This window comes from Glossina fuscipes, unplaced genomic scaffold (assembly GCF_014805625.2).
Source record: "Glossina fuscipes isolate IAEA_lab_2018 unplaced genomic scaffold, Yale_Gfus_2 1, whole genome shotgun sequence".
Classification (NCBI taxonomy): domain Eukaryota; kingdom Metazoa; phylum Arthropoda; class Insecta; order Diptera; family Glossinidae; genus Glossina; species Glossina fuscipes.
In genome coordinates this window covers 28,275,653-28,293,922 of record NW_023998415.1, presented here as the reverse complement: position 1 = coordinate 28,293,922, position 18,270 = coordinate 28,275,653, and the positions used below count along the sequence as shown (strand labels likewise).

General features: G+C 33.7%; 1 pseudogene; it reads right to left on the bottom strand.

The window, feature by feature from the left end:
- The window catches only part of LOC119632609, a 43,203-nt pseudogene extending 25,573 nt beyond the window's left edge, over nucleotides 1–17,630 (bottom strand).
- Nucleotides 17,631–18,270: the final 640 nt, after the last annotated feature.

Below are 18,270 nucleotides of genomic sequence, written 5' to 3'. Positions count from 1 at the left end.
CTAATGTGACATTGCCAGGATTATTGTCGATCAAAACTGGACGCCCAGAGCGTGCCAGCGTCCGTGCGAGTATCCAAATTACCTATTTGAAATTTTTCGAACCATCTCCCACATCCTGTACCTCCACTAAATGCTTTTAATAAATTTCTACTTCTTAGCTTCTGTAGCATTTCTTTCTTGTCGGGATTGATACAAAAGGCAGTAGCGTAAATGAAATTTATCGGTAGCCATAGGTATATCAGCACGTCACATTGAATTCTAACATGAATCATGTTCGCTTTACTTCATTTGCAAGCTCAGTCAGTATTCAGACATTTAGCAATAAAAAGAGGAAGAAAAATATACGCATACTTGTCGAAACTTGTTGTAACTTGAACGGGGAGAACCTACTGCTAGGATCTACATCCATTTTACTCTGCCATGGTAATAATTAAGTAAATAGGTAAATAATTACCTAAAAGCTACAAGAGAATATTTAATAAATCTGTAATTTTAAATACATGGCAACCACCCAATCAAGCACAGCTTAAGGAATAAATAAAATTCTTTTTAATCAAGCGGGATGTCCGTGAAGAGAATTTTTAAAAATACGTAGCAGCCTGATTTAGAAGCAAAATGTACCGATTTTAAATGTATAACTCATTTCGCTTAATGGATATCATCTAAGAACTAATTATAGATAATCCACTTGATTAATTAGCGTCAGCGGTTATATCATTAGAGCTTTGTCTAATGATAACGGACGGACATGGCTCAATCAATTCACACTTTCACGCTGATCAAGAATGTATACACTTTACAAGGCCTCGGAAGCTTCCTTTTGGCTGTTTTGGCAAAGATTCTGACAAAACGAGTACACCCCCATCGTTCGGTGGTGGGTATCAAAGTTAGCAAACACTAAATAAAATGTTAACCGTTTTGCCTATGCCGTGATTTGAGTGTTATCGATTATGTATTATGCATGTTGTGTGAATGAATAGTCGCTTACTCGTTGTTCATCACTTTATTCGTATCAGTTATTCATTGTCTGTCTTCCGCTATTGTCCTTTGAGATGCATTATTCATTGTGCACCATTTATAGCTTTGTTAGGTTAAACTCATTAGGAGTTTTCCTCATTTCGTCATTTTCACTCCAATGATTATAATTGTTTATCCTGTCTCGCTATACCGTAGGTGTTGTTGAAAAATTTACTACGTAATAAGGCGGGGGATGTAAGGACGTTAGGATTATGTGGGCAAAGTTAACGATGCTAAGAATCCCCCTTTTAACTCATAAATGGCTACACATATAAGTACAAAATGAGAACATTGGCTATTGTTTGATGGATTTCTCATCGATGAAAAGTCACGACAACAACAACAACGTAATATGTGTTACTTTTTGTTTGAAAAATTGATTACATTTTGCAAAAAGCAAGGATTAGTTCCTCTATTGAGGACAATCCGTTTTTATTATATGCGACAAGATTTTTTGGAGATTCCATAATAAGCTAAAGTGAATAGTTTAGGGAGATCGGGAACGTAAACGTTTGATAAGATGCTTTGGCAGTTTGATAGTTTTCTTAAAATCAAGTTTGCTTGTAATTAATTAGTTAATGTCGTTTTGAGTTTACTCTTGTGACTTTTTGATATAATTATGACGTAATACTCACACACACACACACACACACACACACACACACCAAGTAATGGGGAACGTAAAAGATGCACTTTTTTCACTTTGCATTTTTCCTTTTCCCACATCCTATAGAATTTTGGGATTTTTGCTTATTTTTGCCAGTTTCTCTATGACGGGATGAAAATCTCTTCACTGCAGTATTCGGCTGTTGTTCGTAATCCAATTGGTTTGTGACACAAAATAGCGGCAAACTTTTTGATTGCCTTAAAAAACCGTACAGAGTTAATAAACGCTTAAAGGACGCTTAAGGGATTAAGCGAACTTTGAATTTGATTTTATTGTTGTTGAGTAATTGGTTTTCGTTACAGTGCATTGTTTGGTAGTTGCCAGTTAATGTCGAAATGAGAGGATGCTATAAGCATTCCCGCGTATTTAGTAGAAAACTTCTCAAACTGTTTGTTATTTGTTGATACGTTAATTAGACTCAAAAGGACACCTTTGCCTTCATGACATTACTTATGCAGTTTTACGATATTCTCGACATTCTTGTGTTGGATGTTGATAAAAATGTTACAACAACGAACTCAATATAGAAATTTGATTGAGAAATAATTTTAAATAGTTGAAGAACGCTGTTACAATTAATACGTTACCATTTCTTATCATTTATGCCATCAAGTGATCGAAGAAGTTAATAAATTTCCCATTCATATATTCATTTCTCTCTTATCATCTATGAGAAAGAATTTTCGTTTATCCCAACAAGAGTTTCATGAGTAACTATTGCATTAGTGTTGAAGAAAATTTGATTTTTTGGCAATATGGCAACATTGTGTTCACATAATTCGGCTAAACCATTAATTTTTACAAGTTCATTGAAACTATTGCATATTAGTCGATTTTAAGTGAAGCATTTTGCTTAAAATGTTATACGAAAATCTTATGTTGTCCGTGAACATATAGTAAAAGGCGTAATGATTGTCTAATATTAATTACACTAGGCAACGAGATTTTCGTCATTGCGGTGACCAGTTGCTGCTGTGTCACTTTTTGTGATTACCTATTTTCAACATCATGTAAACAATTGCATGTGTAAACGAAAATTAGAATTTGCAACAACAACGAACGTGCGATAATACTTTTACAACAACAAAATACATATATGTACAAGTAATGTAAGTTGTAGTGTGATCGAATTTGCATAATTCTGTAGCAAATAAGTAAAACAAAAATTTTGTCGCACTTCAACTGGCTGGATACGATGCCAGGCGCCCTAATTAAAATAAGTGTTAACGTAGCATAAAATCACCTGTAGATTTAACCATAAATAAGGCACTTAAAGAAATAAAGAATTAATTGTTTAACAGCAATTCATAACAAAGCGTTTTATTCGCTCAATTATAAAAGGCGTTAAATCCGCCTAAGCTTTAGCTAGGGACCGTCTCTTGCCGAGCTTCATTGGCACTACATGAGACGGATAGACTTGGCGTTCTGCAGTCGAGCAGAATAGGGATACACTTACAACTCAAGTACCCTTGCCAAGGAAGGATTCATAGGGAATCCTACCTAATAATCGCGGCAACACATTTGGTAAACACAACACATTGTTGCATTAACTCCCATATTATAACAAAGTATCTAATCCCCAGAACTGCCAGAGCTGCTTTCCTAAAAAAAAAATTTCGTAAAATTGTGAAATGATGTGACATAGTGCCACAATTGCCATATTTGATTATTATTGAATATCCGGGGGTTTTTACAACCAAATCGTCTTTGAAGAAGTGAATTGTATGGATCTTTTTTAGTTGAATCGTAAAAAAAGTGAATCGAGAAAAAAATTAATGAGCAAATTAATGAAGAGCCTCTTAGAAATACAAAAGGGGTTGTAAAGTAGTAAAGTCTTTATTAAATAAATAAAAATAAATTTATACTTTGTTTAGGCTTGATGTAAAAATGAAGATAGTGATAGGTAAGAAACGTTTCGTACAGATTTTACATTTTTTTTACATCATTTCATTTATTGGTATCTTCTCATGAAGAGAAGAGGGAATGCTAGACTTGCCCTTTCTTTTCGCCTGTACACTTATTTCTCCCCCTGTTTTTCCGGTTGACTATCATTCGGCCACAAAAATGGCTACAACATCAAATAATGGTAACTTGAAAATAATGGCATATATATTGATCTTGCATTCATTACAAATATTTAGGAAAACTGTTGAAGTTCCAATCAAGCCGCACCCTTGACAACCTAAGCAAAAGACGACGTTTCCTTTATTTTATCCGCTAACTGAGTCGACCTCTCCACGCCGTTCACATTCTTCTCAACTGCCACACGAATCATGCTGTTCGACAATTCCTTTAAAATTGTTCAACTTCTGTTCGATCGGACTTTCAAAGCCATCAGTTCTTTTTCACACGTTAATTTCGTTCTTCTTCAATGAAAGCCGACATTCATCGATGTTATTCTTGAACAACATATCATTCTTATCCACCACAGTGTATGTCTCCTTTAGCAGTAAGTCTACTTTCTGGAAATAAGTAAAGCCATCCGTACAAATAAACCGCACAAAATTGACATTCCCTAGAATCTTTAATGAGTATTGGTCTAATTCACTGCTGCTGATTTTTGGCTACGATGAACATCTTGCCCAGAAGACTTATGCGAATGGGTTAAAAGATTTCTGAAGAGAATGAAACAAATTGTAATCGAACAAAGTAAGTCGGATTAGTATTGTGGATGAGTCAAAACTTTCCAAGCAACCTCTCTCCAAATTTTTCAAGCCATTGAAAAAATGTATGTTACCTGCGATTGTCGTATCGGAAGGCGACGCTTCTTCCACTGACCAACGCTGAACGTGTTACTTCAACTGCGCCGTTGACTGGCATTATTTATTGATAGGTTTTGAAATGGAGTCAATCGTCTTGATAGGTGGGAGTAAGTAACGAGGCGTAATGCTCTTCGACACAGTACGGGCTATGCTACTAAGCTTGTGCATGAACTTTTTCGTCCAAAATGGCTTATATTTACTTTTTTTGAGTACAGTCAGTTTACAAAACTCTCAACGCGTTTCTAATGAAAATATTTCAATAGAAGTATGCGTTCATGCAGATTTATTATTCAATCAAATCAACAGCATATTTGCTATTCTTTTCATATTTGCTCCTAAACGCATCAATGAAATTGATTTTAGTTATCAACCCTTTTAGTGTTAAAATCATTCCTATTTAAACTTTATTTGTACATGCATTCTATATGACCATGCTAACCATCATATACGGTTTATATATAGCTAATAATTATTTTTAGTTAGTATCCAGTATAGGTATAGGTTACATATTTAAAAATTTATATTGTTATCGCGATTTACATATTATCGCACACAATTCAATTAATATTTAAGCGAACACTTGACTTAATTAACTTTCAATGACAGGCCTCAGGACAGGCTAGAGATCAAAATACTGCCATGGATTGTGTCTATTCAGCGACCGTAATTGTTATCATATAAAATATGATAGGCTGATACGTTGATTTAATTTCGTTATCATACTTTTTGTGTTTGGTTATTTTTATACTCTTATTGTATTTTTTATCATTATCAGGAAAGTCATTTTATGCAATGTATTCATCATTTTTCCATTTCCACCCTTTTAACTGATTATCTGATGATTTATAAATTACTGTACATAATTGAATTAGTATATCATATATGTGTATCTGGGAATGCCTTCATATTAAATTATGAAATTTTGCATCTGACAATTTTTACATATTTAGAGAAAATAATAAAAAGAAAGCCATTGAATTAACTTGACACACGCGTTTTCTTGCACCTAGTGCATCACAAATTGATGAAGAGAAAAATTCGATTTAAATAATTTTTACACGAATTGATATTGTAACGTGATATTGTAATACATTTTTATTGCGCGAGCTAGGTTAAGGAATAGGAAAGACGATCGATCCAACAGCCCGGAAATCGTTTCAATCAACTATGCACAACTATGCTCACAACTCATCATTCGGCGGGGACGCAGCAAAGGCAACAGGATAACTATACCGAAAATGGCTTATTATTTTAGTATATAAGTAAATATAATGAAATGTAATAATAATAAAAATGTATATATATAATGCGGCGTCATTAGGTCTAGTGGTTGAACAATCGTAATAATATAATATATTGTTAGAACTAATAACGTAATAAAAAGGCGGTGAAATATGTGTATAGATATAAAGTACAATATATATGTACATTAGCGAGTAAATAGCAATAATTCATACCAAAGACTTGTTAACCGAAAATTTAAGCTTTGCATACATGTATGCGTATATTTTTATGAATATGTATTTGTTCTTAAGAATAAAAGTAAGAATTTTAGTATTCACATTGTATAGATGATTGATAGTTAAGATGTATTTCAAGTTGCTTGATATGATGTGATGTGGTGGAGGTCAGAAAATAACAAAATTATATCAAATATTGTGGATGCCAACATTAGGTTCCTCCGATTGTGCATGTCATAAACCGTAAATATATTAAAATTAAATCGTAATGGCTACAAAGAATGAGAATGAGTGCACAACCATTAACTTTTTATAATACAACACATTTAGGGGACTTCTCTCCAACAAAAGAAGAGTGGAACATTTGGAAAGGGAGGCTAGACATTCATTTTCCTGAAGTAAATTGCCAAGAAGAAAAGGTCATAAAAGCCATACTATTTAAATCTATTGGAAGTGCTGCTTATTCTATATTACACAGTTTGCGTAGAGTCCGTCATCGACAGTCAGCGAAATTAAGCGAATTGTTAAGCATCCACTATACTCCATCTGCAATCGTTGATTGAGAAAAAGAAAATCTTCATAATGCGACATAAGATGATGATGAAAAGCTTGCTGAATGGTTGGCCAGAGTAAAGAAGTTAGTACTGTGTTGTAAACAGGTTTACCCGAAAAGATTTTCATCAAACTGTCTGATATACTTACTCTCCCCGATAAACTTTTAAAAAAAGCATTGATAACTGAACAGGCAAATTCATCTAATGCTAACAGTGTTGACAATCATGTTAATTGCGTTAATAAAGTGGGCCTTAACAAATACGCATAGAACAAGGAGAAGGATAGCAATAAGAAGAACCCAGGAAAGAAGGAGCATAAATCATGCAAATGCGGCGATTGGAAGAGTCATGAGCCGAAAAATTGCAAGTTTAGGAACAGTACACGCCATGTCTATCGCAAAATTTCAAGAACAAGAACTGGAAGGAAAAAGGGAAAGGTGAATGGTACAAGACAAACAATAATTGAAAACAACAACAAAAACGTACATCTAATTTCTGGTCGGAGATGAAGACTTGAAGCACTTCTCGCCCATCATAAGAAGAAGGTGCAAGGAAATTGTCTGTGGTAGGAAGGGAAAGCCGCCGTCGATTTTTCAAGTTGGTAGGTTGCGTGCGGTAAATGCAGTAGACAAGAAAAATAGCATTATGACGCAGTATTAAGTAGTGCCCTTTATTTGTGAGTTCTTAACTTGGTTTAAGTCCAACAAAGCACGGGGAATGTAACAATAATGCCTGTGGCTTACGCAATAAATATGGTTTCGTGAGAACGATATTTGTGCGCATGTGTGTGAATGAGTGTAACCTTGGACAGTGACTTAACGGACCAACAACCATATAAGCGCAGACTAACGGACAAGACAACAGTGTAGACTGGCAGTGGGACCTTTGATTAGAAGCATAGCGACATTCACCTTGATGAGTCCCTACATATATATATATATATATATATATATATGTGTATACTGGGCTACTCAGGCAGATCAATACGTTACACGACAAGAATCTAAACCCGAAGCTCTTAGGCCAACTATAGTGGTGATCGGGAATGATTGTTGGTTCGTATGATATCAAAATCAGTTACATCATTGATCAAATTACAATCAATTGAAGAAAGTATTTAGTGATCACTATTAGGCCATGTAGTTGGATCAGAATTACATTAAACGTTGATCAAAATACCAAACCAATTATCTTTCAGACTAGACCTTTGCAATTCACCTGGAGAGGAAAATTAAAACAAAAGATCCAATTGAATTAGATGTGATTAGATGTAGTAGATAACTTAGACTGAGGTATAACCAATTTGAGGTATCAGTTTTGGAAGAAAACGGTCACCTTCGCCTATCCGGCGGCTATAACATTGAATAAACTTCAAATATCTGGCAGAGTTACCTACATTTAAATTGAATTCAATTTTCGTTTATTTGATATGTAATATAAGTTATCAGCCTAAGAAGGGCTGTGTCAGATATGTTCATCTAGCAATACTTCCATATTCAACCATTAAACCTTGCATCTGACTATTCTTACCCATGTAAGGCAATAATAAAATCAAAACCACTGACTGAACATGACATACGCGTTTCGTTGCGCTCTGTACATCACAATAATCGAGTAAGTTTACGTACACATTAAAGAAATTATTGGCGAAGTTTTAACAAGAATTTAAACTTCAAAATACTCATAAAATCATCAGATTCCGTAAATCAAATTGATTTACTTATTATTTATTCTTTTACCGTTAATTCCTTTAAATCATTAAAATCATATATATATTTATATATATATATATATATATATATATATATGAGTTTCATCTATATATTTGCACTTAGATATGATCACATTAACTATCATACAAGCGTTCATATATAGTTTATAAATAGTTAATAATGATTTTTAGTTAGTATCGTTCATATCGACCATATTTTTGACAATTTATATTATTATCGCGATTTATATATTATCGCACATTATTCAATTAATATTTAAGCGAATTAACTCGACTAAATTGGCTTTCAATGACAGGCATCAAGGCAGGAGAGAGAATCACGTACTGCCATGAATTCTGTCAATTCAACGACCGTAATGGTTGTCCTATAAACAATGATACGCTGATTCGCTGATTCGCTGATTTAATTTCGTTATCATCGTTTTTGTGTTTGTGTTTTTTTTTTTTTTTTTTTTTTTTTTTTTTTTTTTTTGAACTTGAAGGCAAGCAATGTATTCATAATTATTCCGTAGCTATCCTTTTTAACTTTTGTTTTATTGCCCTGCCCCATAATGCAGCATGTGATGGTAATTTTGGAAAAAAATTTTTTAAATGGACATACGTCGTAACATTTATTTATATGAAGTGCTCTTAAATAATATAAACAACAAATACGATATCTAAAGTGTTAATATGAACAACAATACTCTCAACGAGAGTAAGAGGATTGTGTGTTATGTGGTTTGAAAAGTTATCAGAATTCAGTTTGGTTATCATCATATAAGCTCTGATGTAAATTTACTGTCGCTATCGTTTTTGCTGATAATTTCGTTTTTATGAACTGAATTAATGTAAATGAAACTAATACTCAACGACCACAATTATAATTAAAAATATTATTTACAACAATTGAAAAACTTTTACAGTTGGCCACGACCAACTATTACGCTATCCTATAGATATTCACATAATGAGTTTTTAAAATAAGAGAAAAGAGTGATCCAAACTGTTTTTAACTCGTCCCTGAGCCAAAACACGCGGATGCACCAATCAAGTGTTAAAAATTCCCATCTGAAGGTTGAATACAAATAACACATGAACAGATCAGGTCAGACGACGGATAGATGGACAGACGGATGGACAAATTTCCGAATCCGATCCGAACCCTTTTCTACAGGGATCGTCCCTGAGTCAAAACACGCGGGTGCACCAATCAAATCTTAAAAATTCCCATCTGCAGGTTGAACACAAATAACACATGAACAGATCAGGTCAGACGACGGATAGATGGACAGACGGATGGACAAACTTAAATCGATTGCTATTGTAGAGAGTGGATGTTGAATATATCTCCACTAATTTAATGTATCCTTTACCACTACAAATGGTTTAAGCTTGTTTGGTGGTTAGGGAGGAAGGAGGAAGGTCAGTTCGAAAAACATATGAGAAAACTTCAATTCACTTAGACTTCCTGAGAGAGATTTTTTTTTTTTTTTTCATAATCGCTGAAAATATGTAACGGAGAGCGATCATGTTCCGTATGTACACAAAGTGATATACTAGATTAGAATTTTGAATCGACTTAGCCATATCCACTTGGTCGCGCAGAAAGAAGAAATGAACACATAAACAACTAAACTTATATATCCTTGGATAAGATGTCATAAGTCAACCTGGAAAATGGACATCGGTGCGAAAGCGCGAGAATTGATTGATAGGTGTGGAAAGGAGACGAAATTATCAACACAATTGCAGTAAGTAACGTGCGGTTTAAAGCACACGGATATTGAAATATATATATATTTTTTTAAAATTATATACAAATTTCATGTTAATTGCAGAAATTATTTGACAAATTATTCGTGTTTGTTTAATTGTGTTCCTATTGGTCAGACTAGTGTCGTTCAATTCACTCAATTCACTCATCCATTATAGAGTCGGATGTTTGCGTATCGCCTTTGCCCATCGCTCATCCTTTCGATTGGCTTGATATGACTATCGCGTTGTAGGCAAGAACGCACAAACTAGCTTTTGATTGCCATTAACGGCCCTAATAAATATTTGCCGCTTTAATTAAAAGTGTTAACAGGTTAAAGTGTTAAAGGTTATTATAGGCGCACACGCACGTAGGCATCGCTGTCTAACCGCAACCAATCCAGACTAGCTGGCAACGTAAAATGCATAAAATGCTTTTACCGCTTTTGCGTGTTAAACTAGAAGTGTTAGTTATCATGCTTGCACATGCTTCCTATACATATGCTATGCATACACGACCAATATCCTTACCATGCAGAAAAACAAAATGATTTTTTGTTTATTTTCGTATTTAAGTTGTTTGCTTAACCACTTGCACACTTATGAGCATAGACCGTGCTCGAAGCATGCAAAGCATTTCCTATTTACGGCGCATTTACGGATGGCTAATTAAATTTGACTTCACATTTGCTTGTCCACATATCGCGCATCGTAGAGGTTTGCACGACAGTGCAGGTATGCCCCTTAATTAATAGAAAAATTGATAATAGTAAGGATTGATGTGGCGAGCACAGAAACGCAAACAAGTTTTTCCGTATTTTATGCCCTCAAAGATAAAAGTAATTGAGTCAAGTGCGAATGATTGGCTTAACTACTACATTCAATCCATTTAACACGGTTAGACTTTTAAGTTTTGTGTACCTAGGCAAGTGTCCCATAATAAGATCAATTTATTGCCATTTATTTGTAATAACATGGACATCGAATACGGACATGGTATAAAAAATACCATCTATCAATAAGAAAATACCATTGTTTTCATTATTATTTAAGTGATTGGGTTTTTTTTTATTGCCAGTGTACGAGTCTGTTAGAGAGGACAACTTGTTCCCCGTCTACCGTATGCAGTAAGCAAGAAAGTTGCAAATGCTATCACAAGGTTTTCCTGTAATCGTAGGCGACTCAATTGATAGATCGAAAGCATTTTCACGTCAATCTTATTTTAAATATTATATCACTCCTAAAAGGGCAAAGTCGAATAAAGTCTAGACTATGTATAGGTACAATGTTTTTCTTTTCACTTACTTAGTGGCGAACTTCATCGATCGATTTATTGTTATGAAGAAAATGTCAATCAATAATTTACATTTTTTACTTTGATACATTAGAGAGCGAGAGAGGGACAGAGGGAGAGAGAGAGAGAGAGAGAGAAAGAAAGAAAAACCCTTGGTTACGCGGTGATTGACCACTCATTCTATGCTTGCAGTCCAATAATACACGCGTATAACACATCAGTCAATAAGACTCCGCCCTAACACATTATGGCAACACTGTTGACAGAGCCAAATGATTTCTGGTTACTATAAACCACAGACGACGAAATACATAGATTGTCCAAAATTTGAGATTAAAAGATTCTTGGACAATTTTTGTGTCTTTGTTATCAATAATAGTAGTAACGTTGTTAATTAGCAGACATTTGTATGCTTTCTCTTTCATTCACATTCCATTTATATGGGCAAAAATTCTATTAATAGTTTTTTGATACAAAGTCACGATCTTCTATGCTTTTAAGTGAATATGGGCTATAGTGTGCATATAAGTGTGTATGTACGAAAAAAGACCAAACACCAGGGACTTACGTAGCAGTTATCATTTGTTTTTTTTAATTCTTAATTCTAAAGTAACTGACTGTTCACTATCATAAGTATATTCTGTATACTATAACGACATAGTACTGTTTGCCACACTATTCGTTCACACATAAGACATGAATGGTTTATATGGACACTTTACCATTGTTACCTAAAAGGAAAAAAAATACATGCTTTGTAAAAATAGCACATCAGAAACTGTTGTTGTTTATATGTATATGCGCCTTCGTATGCCGACCAAATTAAATGCGGACGACAAGCTACTCTTACTATTGTTTCTGCATGAATCGTAACGATGCAACAATATTTGTAATGTTTATCCTATATTCATCAAATGCATGTGCATGTGTATATGGTGATGCATTTCTCTTATTAACTAAGCGAAATAGAGGACCAGTAACGCCATCTATTGTTTATGGAATGACTAATAATTTTGTGTGTGTGATTTTTTGCTTTTAAGGATCAAAGTAACGAATTTAAACTTTGCTAATTTTTAATGCTTTTATTTCAACCTTGCCGTTTATAGGTTTGTGCATGTGCTATTCACAGCAGCTATTAATCAGTTAAAGTTGATTTTGTTTTGTGGCCGTAATATACGGAAATTGTTTGCAGACACTAGACATAGGTGGCGCTTTCATAAAAGCTTCTACATAGAAAGCATGTTGCTTATGCATTAAGCTTTGATCTGTTTGGGGTTTGAAGGGATAAATTGAAAATTAAAAGAAATCAAATAAATATGAAACTTGATAGAATGAAATCAAATATGGTTATCTTATAGGTAAACATAATTTAAATTAATTTTGTTACTTTTTTATATTGATGAAGTAATATAAATGAAAATGCATATACTGGAGCAAGTTAATTGAAGATGAGTTATTTATGTATTATTTCAATATGATAATAAATCCATTATTTAGAAAGATATACGAATACATATAAATTTATATAAATATTTAAATAATTATATACAAACGAAAGCTTTAAGTTATCTCCTTTGTTATGTGCATTTTTCACCAATTATTGGAAAGGGAATTCCATCAAATTGCATGCACATACTTTAAATACACCTTTGAAACTGTGATGATTAAACCTAATGGAATCAAATAATTATTATTTATACACTACTTATATAATTAGTGTGCAAAAATGTATATACCAATGAAAAAAAAAGTAGAGAAAACTTATTAAAATGAATAAGTAAAAAAACATTTTTATGCCTGGGGTATATCTGTCTTTACGCGGATATTAAATTCCTTAAGTTCTTATAGGACATCTTTGATATTTTCTGATGAAACCAGCGGCAAAGTCTAACTTGCAGTTTCCTATGATGGAAGTAAGCGCAAATTACTAAACTCTTTGACAAACAAATTGAGTCTGCTAAATTTCGACGGCGTCAGGAGTATTTTCCAAATTTGACGGGTTACATGCAAATTGTGTCTTCTTCTAAAAATTCTGTGCAGTTTTTAAGATGGAAATGAATGAATGTTTGTATTAAACAAACTGCCGTCGATTGCTTAATAGTCGGACTTACAGCGGTCTACAGCGATCTTATTTTTTTTTTTTTTTTTTTTTTTTCATATTTTTCTTTGACATATTCTTTGTTAGCTCACAAATTTGTAATGTTTCCCTCTTTTTAGGTTTCTAAATTTGTGATTAAATCTCGTGCAAATGTTTTGATTAAAGTAGTGTTCTTAAATTTGTTAACCGTTTCAGACAGATATCCGACTGTCTGTCCGCATGCTAACATTAGAGTTATTACACTTTAAGCTTTTTTTTTTTAGAAAAAAGAGTATCGTTTCACTTTTATCAGATTAACGGCAATATCCACGTATCCACTTATCACGTCACGTTTACAATAAGCTGGTAAGTACACTCTCAACCTCATATTATACAGTGTATATTAAGTATGTGAGGAGGATGTACGAAACATCCACAAGTACTTGAAATAGACCCACCTTTTACTATAATGATCGATTGGGAATTATTTTCTTAATTGATTTAAACTTGTCCGTCTCTCTGAGGTCTGTTGACGCAGCATTCAATTTACGTATTGCAAATGATTCGGATCGAATTACTTTATCAACCTAAAAGCTTAATAAAAGTTGAGTCCATCTTAAGTACTCCTGCTATTTACATACATCCGTACAAACTTGATATACTTTTAATATCACATATGGTTTCCTCTTTCACCAGCGTAACGACCAAGTTCTAGTTCGTTATAAGATTTCCTATCATTTACATATGGTATTCTGGCTATTTGTCATAGTGCGGTCTGAGAAATATATGTGGCAACACTGTCGACAGACCCAGTTGCCATTTCTGAATAGTGCCAGCTTTCAAGCGAGACGTCTCAAAATTTCATGGCATTCGAGCAATTAGTTTAGAGTTGACGTTGGTTACATCGACCCTTGCGGTGTGAAGACTCTGCATCAGGGAAATTAACCATTATTAACCCGTATCCAGCGTTTGAAGGCGGCCGTGCAAATATCGAAAAAACTGCCAGTTATTTCAGAACACATTAAAAATAATGGGCAAAATTGTTCTGAAGAACCGAAAACTGAAATTGCCTGAGATAATTGACACTTTCAAGAGATCAGAAGGCAAATGTATTTCCTGCCGTGCATAAGCATTTTTCCAAGTGGATGCCACGCTTGCTCACACCCAGCGAAAGCGTATGCATTTCTTGCATCGGAATGTGGCAACTGGATCAAAAAAATCGTTAGCTGAGCGGACAGGAGCTGATGAAAATCGTCTAAAGCGATCAAAAACTCAAAAGTCACTTGGCAAACTTATGGTATCCGTATTTTGGGACGCAACATGAGGAAAGGAAACAGAACGACAATAGCGAATATTATTTAGCATTGTTTGATTGAGTGATTGCTGAGAAAAGATGCTGATTCATCAAGAGAATGCCTGGATATAGTCTTCGAATTGCTTACTTATTTACCGTACTCCCCAGATCTGGCCGTCAATGACTCCTGGCTGTTTGCAGAGATTAAAAAGTTGCTCAAAGGGAAAGGCACTTGGCTCAAATGGTGAAAATATTCAAGATAGAAGAAGAAGAAGAAGAAGAATAAGAAATTTTCTAACTTTCGTAAATTGGATTTCATGTAAAGGACATTAGCAGATGCTAAAAGTGAGCGGCGCATACAGGGGGTCAGAGCTTTTCTTAAATTTGTTACTTCGTAATACTTATGTTGAGTGCAAAAGACTCTTTGCCTACAATAGCATAGAAGGTGTGACAAGAGTTTGGATATAAAATTGTATATATTGTTAATTAATATGAGAGTTGATTTAAAAACAAACTTTTTTTTTTTTTTTTTTTATTTTAAACAACTTGTTATGAATATATTTATAGAAGAATTAATTTTTTTTTTTTTTCCAAATGATTTACAAAATTGATTCAATTGATGAGTGTGCTTGTTATTAGTGTTTAGTAGTCTGTGTCAAGTTTTGCGATTTCTAAAAGTATAGCACAAGCGAACAGGACGAAAGGACGAATTGATAGACGGACTTGACCAAGCCGTTATTATATATTATCGAAAATGTGTACACCTTGCGATACATCTGAGTTATTCAGACGGTCCAACAAAAATTTATCGTTTCACTTTAGACAGACTTAGGCTTTTCTCATTATGGATTAATGCAATAATTATATAATAGCGTTAAATGTTTTTCTTTTTCTTTTTTTTTGTTTTTTTTTATTTTTATTTTTTATTTGTTTTTTTGATAAAACACACATACAGTTTTTGCAAAAAAACTTAGTTTAATACAGTTACCGTATAAATAAGCTGCTTATTACGCTTTATATAAATTGCGTGTCAAAAACAAATTGAGAAAAAAAAAAAAAAAAATGTAATTATTATATAATTGAAGCCTAAGGATATGCGAAACGATTACTTTGGTTGACCACATACTAATTACGTTGTTTATTAAAATAATTAATATTTTCAATAGTATGTAAAATATTGAAATTAAATATTGAGAGTGATTTTGCCACAGCAACAACTACAGATATAAATTACATAAAGAAAACAAAAAAAAAAAAAATAAATAAATAAAAAAAAATTATAAATAACGATAGTATTGATAGCTCGCACTTTCATTGTGAAAATACTGCACAGCAAAAAAATAAAAATTAATAGGTGTGCAAATGAATTTGTTCCGTTTTTTTTTTTAAAAAAAATTCAATTTTATTGAAAATATATTCGTTACAAAGCATCATCGCTACGGATGGCCTTTTGCCAATTATCGCATAGCTCAGGGATGGGCAACGGACCAAAATATTAATTATCATATCACAGCAGGAGCTAGAACAGATGTTACGAGAATGATGGCAAATACAATCCATTTGAAGCATTGCTATGTCCGAAGCAATTGAATTATTTGAAATATCGAACGTGGCGGGCCGGATGTGGATCGGTGGGCTGACGCTTGTCTATGCCTACTGTAAATTATGGGTTGTCTCGCGGCGGAAACTTGCTGACTTATGAGCGACATACTCATCCACTCGTTTTCTCACATATTCAACTTCTGTGAACCGCTGACTGGCCGCAACTGAGTGACTGCATCGATCGCATGAATGAGCGGTGATTGGCAAGGGCCATGTCCGAGGAATATCGTGGGGTGCCGTACAACTTCCTGGTTTAAGTGTAAGATCACTTTGTCGATTGCTTTTCCGGGAGACGGACGGACGTATGCGAATTTCCAACTTTTTCGTAGTTCAATGCATTTTCGTTCCCAGCCAACTAATCATCATTTCCGTAATTTTAGCTGCATTTTTTTCTACATTAATTCAGTTAAATTGTGATATATATATATATTGAACGACAACTGAAAGTTACATCGTTTAAACATCAACATCGAAATTATTTAGAACTGGAATTTGAAAGAAAAAAAAAAAAGAAAAAATGGAACGCAACCAATTTGAGCGGGACGAGTACATAGCTCATTTGCGTACCTAAAATATCTATACACACATGTGTATTGAAATTGCCCGCCAATGGTCAATTTTTATAAAAGAATCGATAATGTTAACGAGATAAAATGGACAAAAAATTTAACAGAAGTAAATATTAAGTTAAATAAAAATTGAAGTTTTCGTTACGAGCTTTCGTTACGAGTCGAAGCAAACAGAAAAAAAGGGGGGGGGATAAAAAATTCTTTCTCTATCATAAGCATGTGAATTTTACTAAATTAATGATTCTGTCATCATTATCCAGATTAAAGGCAATCATGTGTTCCTAGTTATTCGATTATTTACCTCAATATCAATCATAAAAGCAAGGCTTTTAAATATATATATATATATATATATATATATGTATGTATATATAATATAAAGTCTGAAAGTAATGTAAACTAATGAAAAAAAAAAAAAAAACAAATGATATCATCATCGTCATCATCGTTGCATCAGCCTATACTTGGGGCAATAATTTGTTGATTTTGCCGCATATCTAAGCTCATAAAATTGATAAACCACCGACAAGTGTCTGTGATTGCCCCGCTCTTCATTTATTTGCATTTTTTTTTGCCGACCGCCTACAAGTATGCACTTACTATGATATGCATTTATATGCACTTGCAAATATAAAGTCAATTTTAATTAACCAACCGTAAATGCACTGTGTACGTACGTGAATATGCCGATGGTGTCTCGCGGTGTGAGAAGAAAGTCTGCGTTTGTGTTTGTGTTTGTGAAAGTGGTTAAAGGTTCTTGTTGACACAATGTAATGCAACATGTTAATGCAAAATCAAACAAAAATTGCTTTTGTTTTACTCGGCTATTATTCGTGTTGTTGTTTGTTATATGTTGTTGTTCGTGCATGTTCATAACACGCATATAATAACCGACACTTGCAGGCTAACGCGCCTTAGCGGTAAAAGCATTTTATGTATTTTCCGTTACCAGGCAATCGGTACTGGCTGCGGTTAGACGGCCAATGTATAATGGTTGGGCGATGTGCTCGTAATAACCTTGTTAACGTTTTTAATTAAAGCAGCAAATATTTATCAGGACATGATATGGTCAAGCACATATCAACGGTCCGTGATTTATTGCCTACAAATTGAATACTATGCCTGGCCAACTATTACAACAGCAGCAACAGCAGCAGCAGCATCAGCAGCCTAAATGGGAAAAACATTTTTGCAAAGCTAAAGCAACGGCGTAATAAAGCATAAATGGCTCTAAAGTGCTACTACTCTCTATAATGGATAACAAAATTGATGTTGTATAGCCTACAGAAATTAATAATAAAATGCAATATTTCCGCTGCTGGCCCGCAGTGTCTATGCGAAGAGTATTATTCATAAGAGATTTAATAAAAGGTGCTTTCTCTTTTTTTCTTTTTTTTTATAGCAAAGTTTTTATACAAAAAAAAAAAAAAAAAAAAAAAAAAAAATACGGGTTTTTTTTATTTATTTTTTTTAATTTTTTTTGTTTTTATGTTCTTATAAACTTTAAG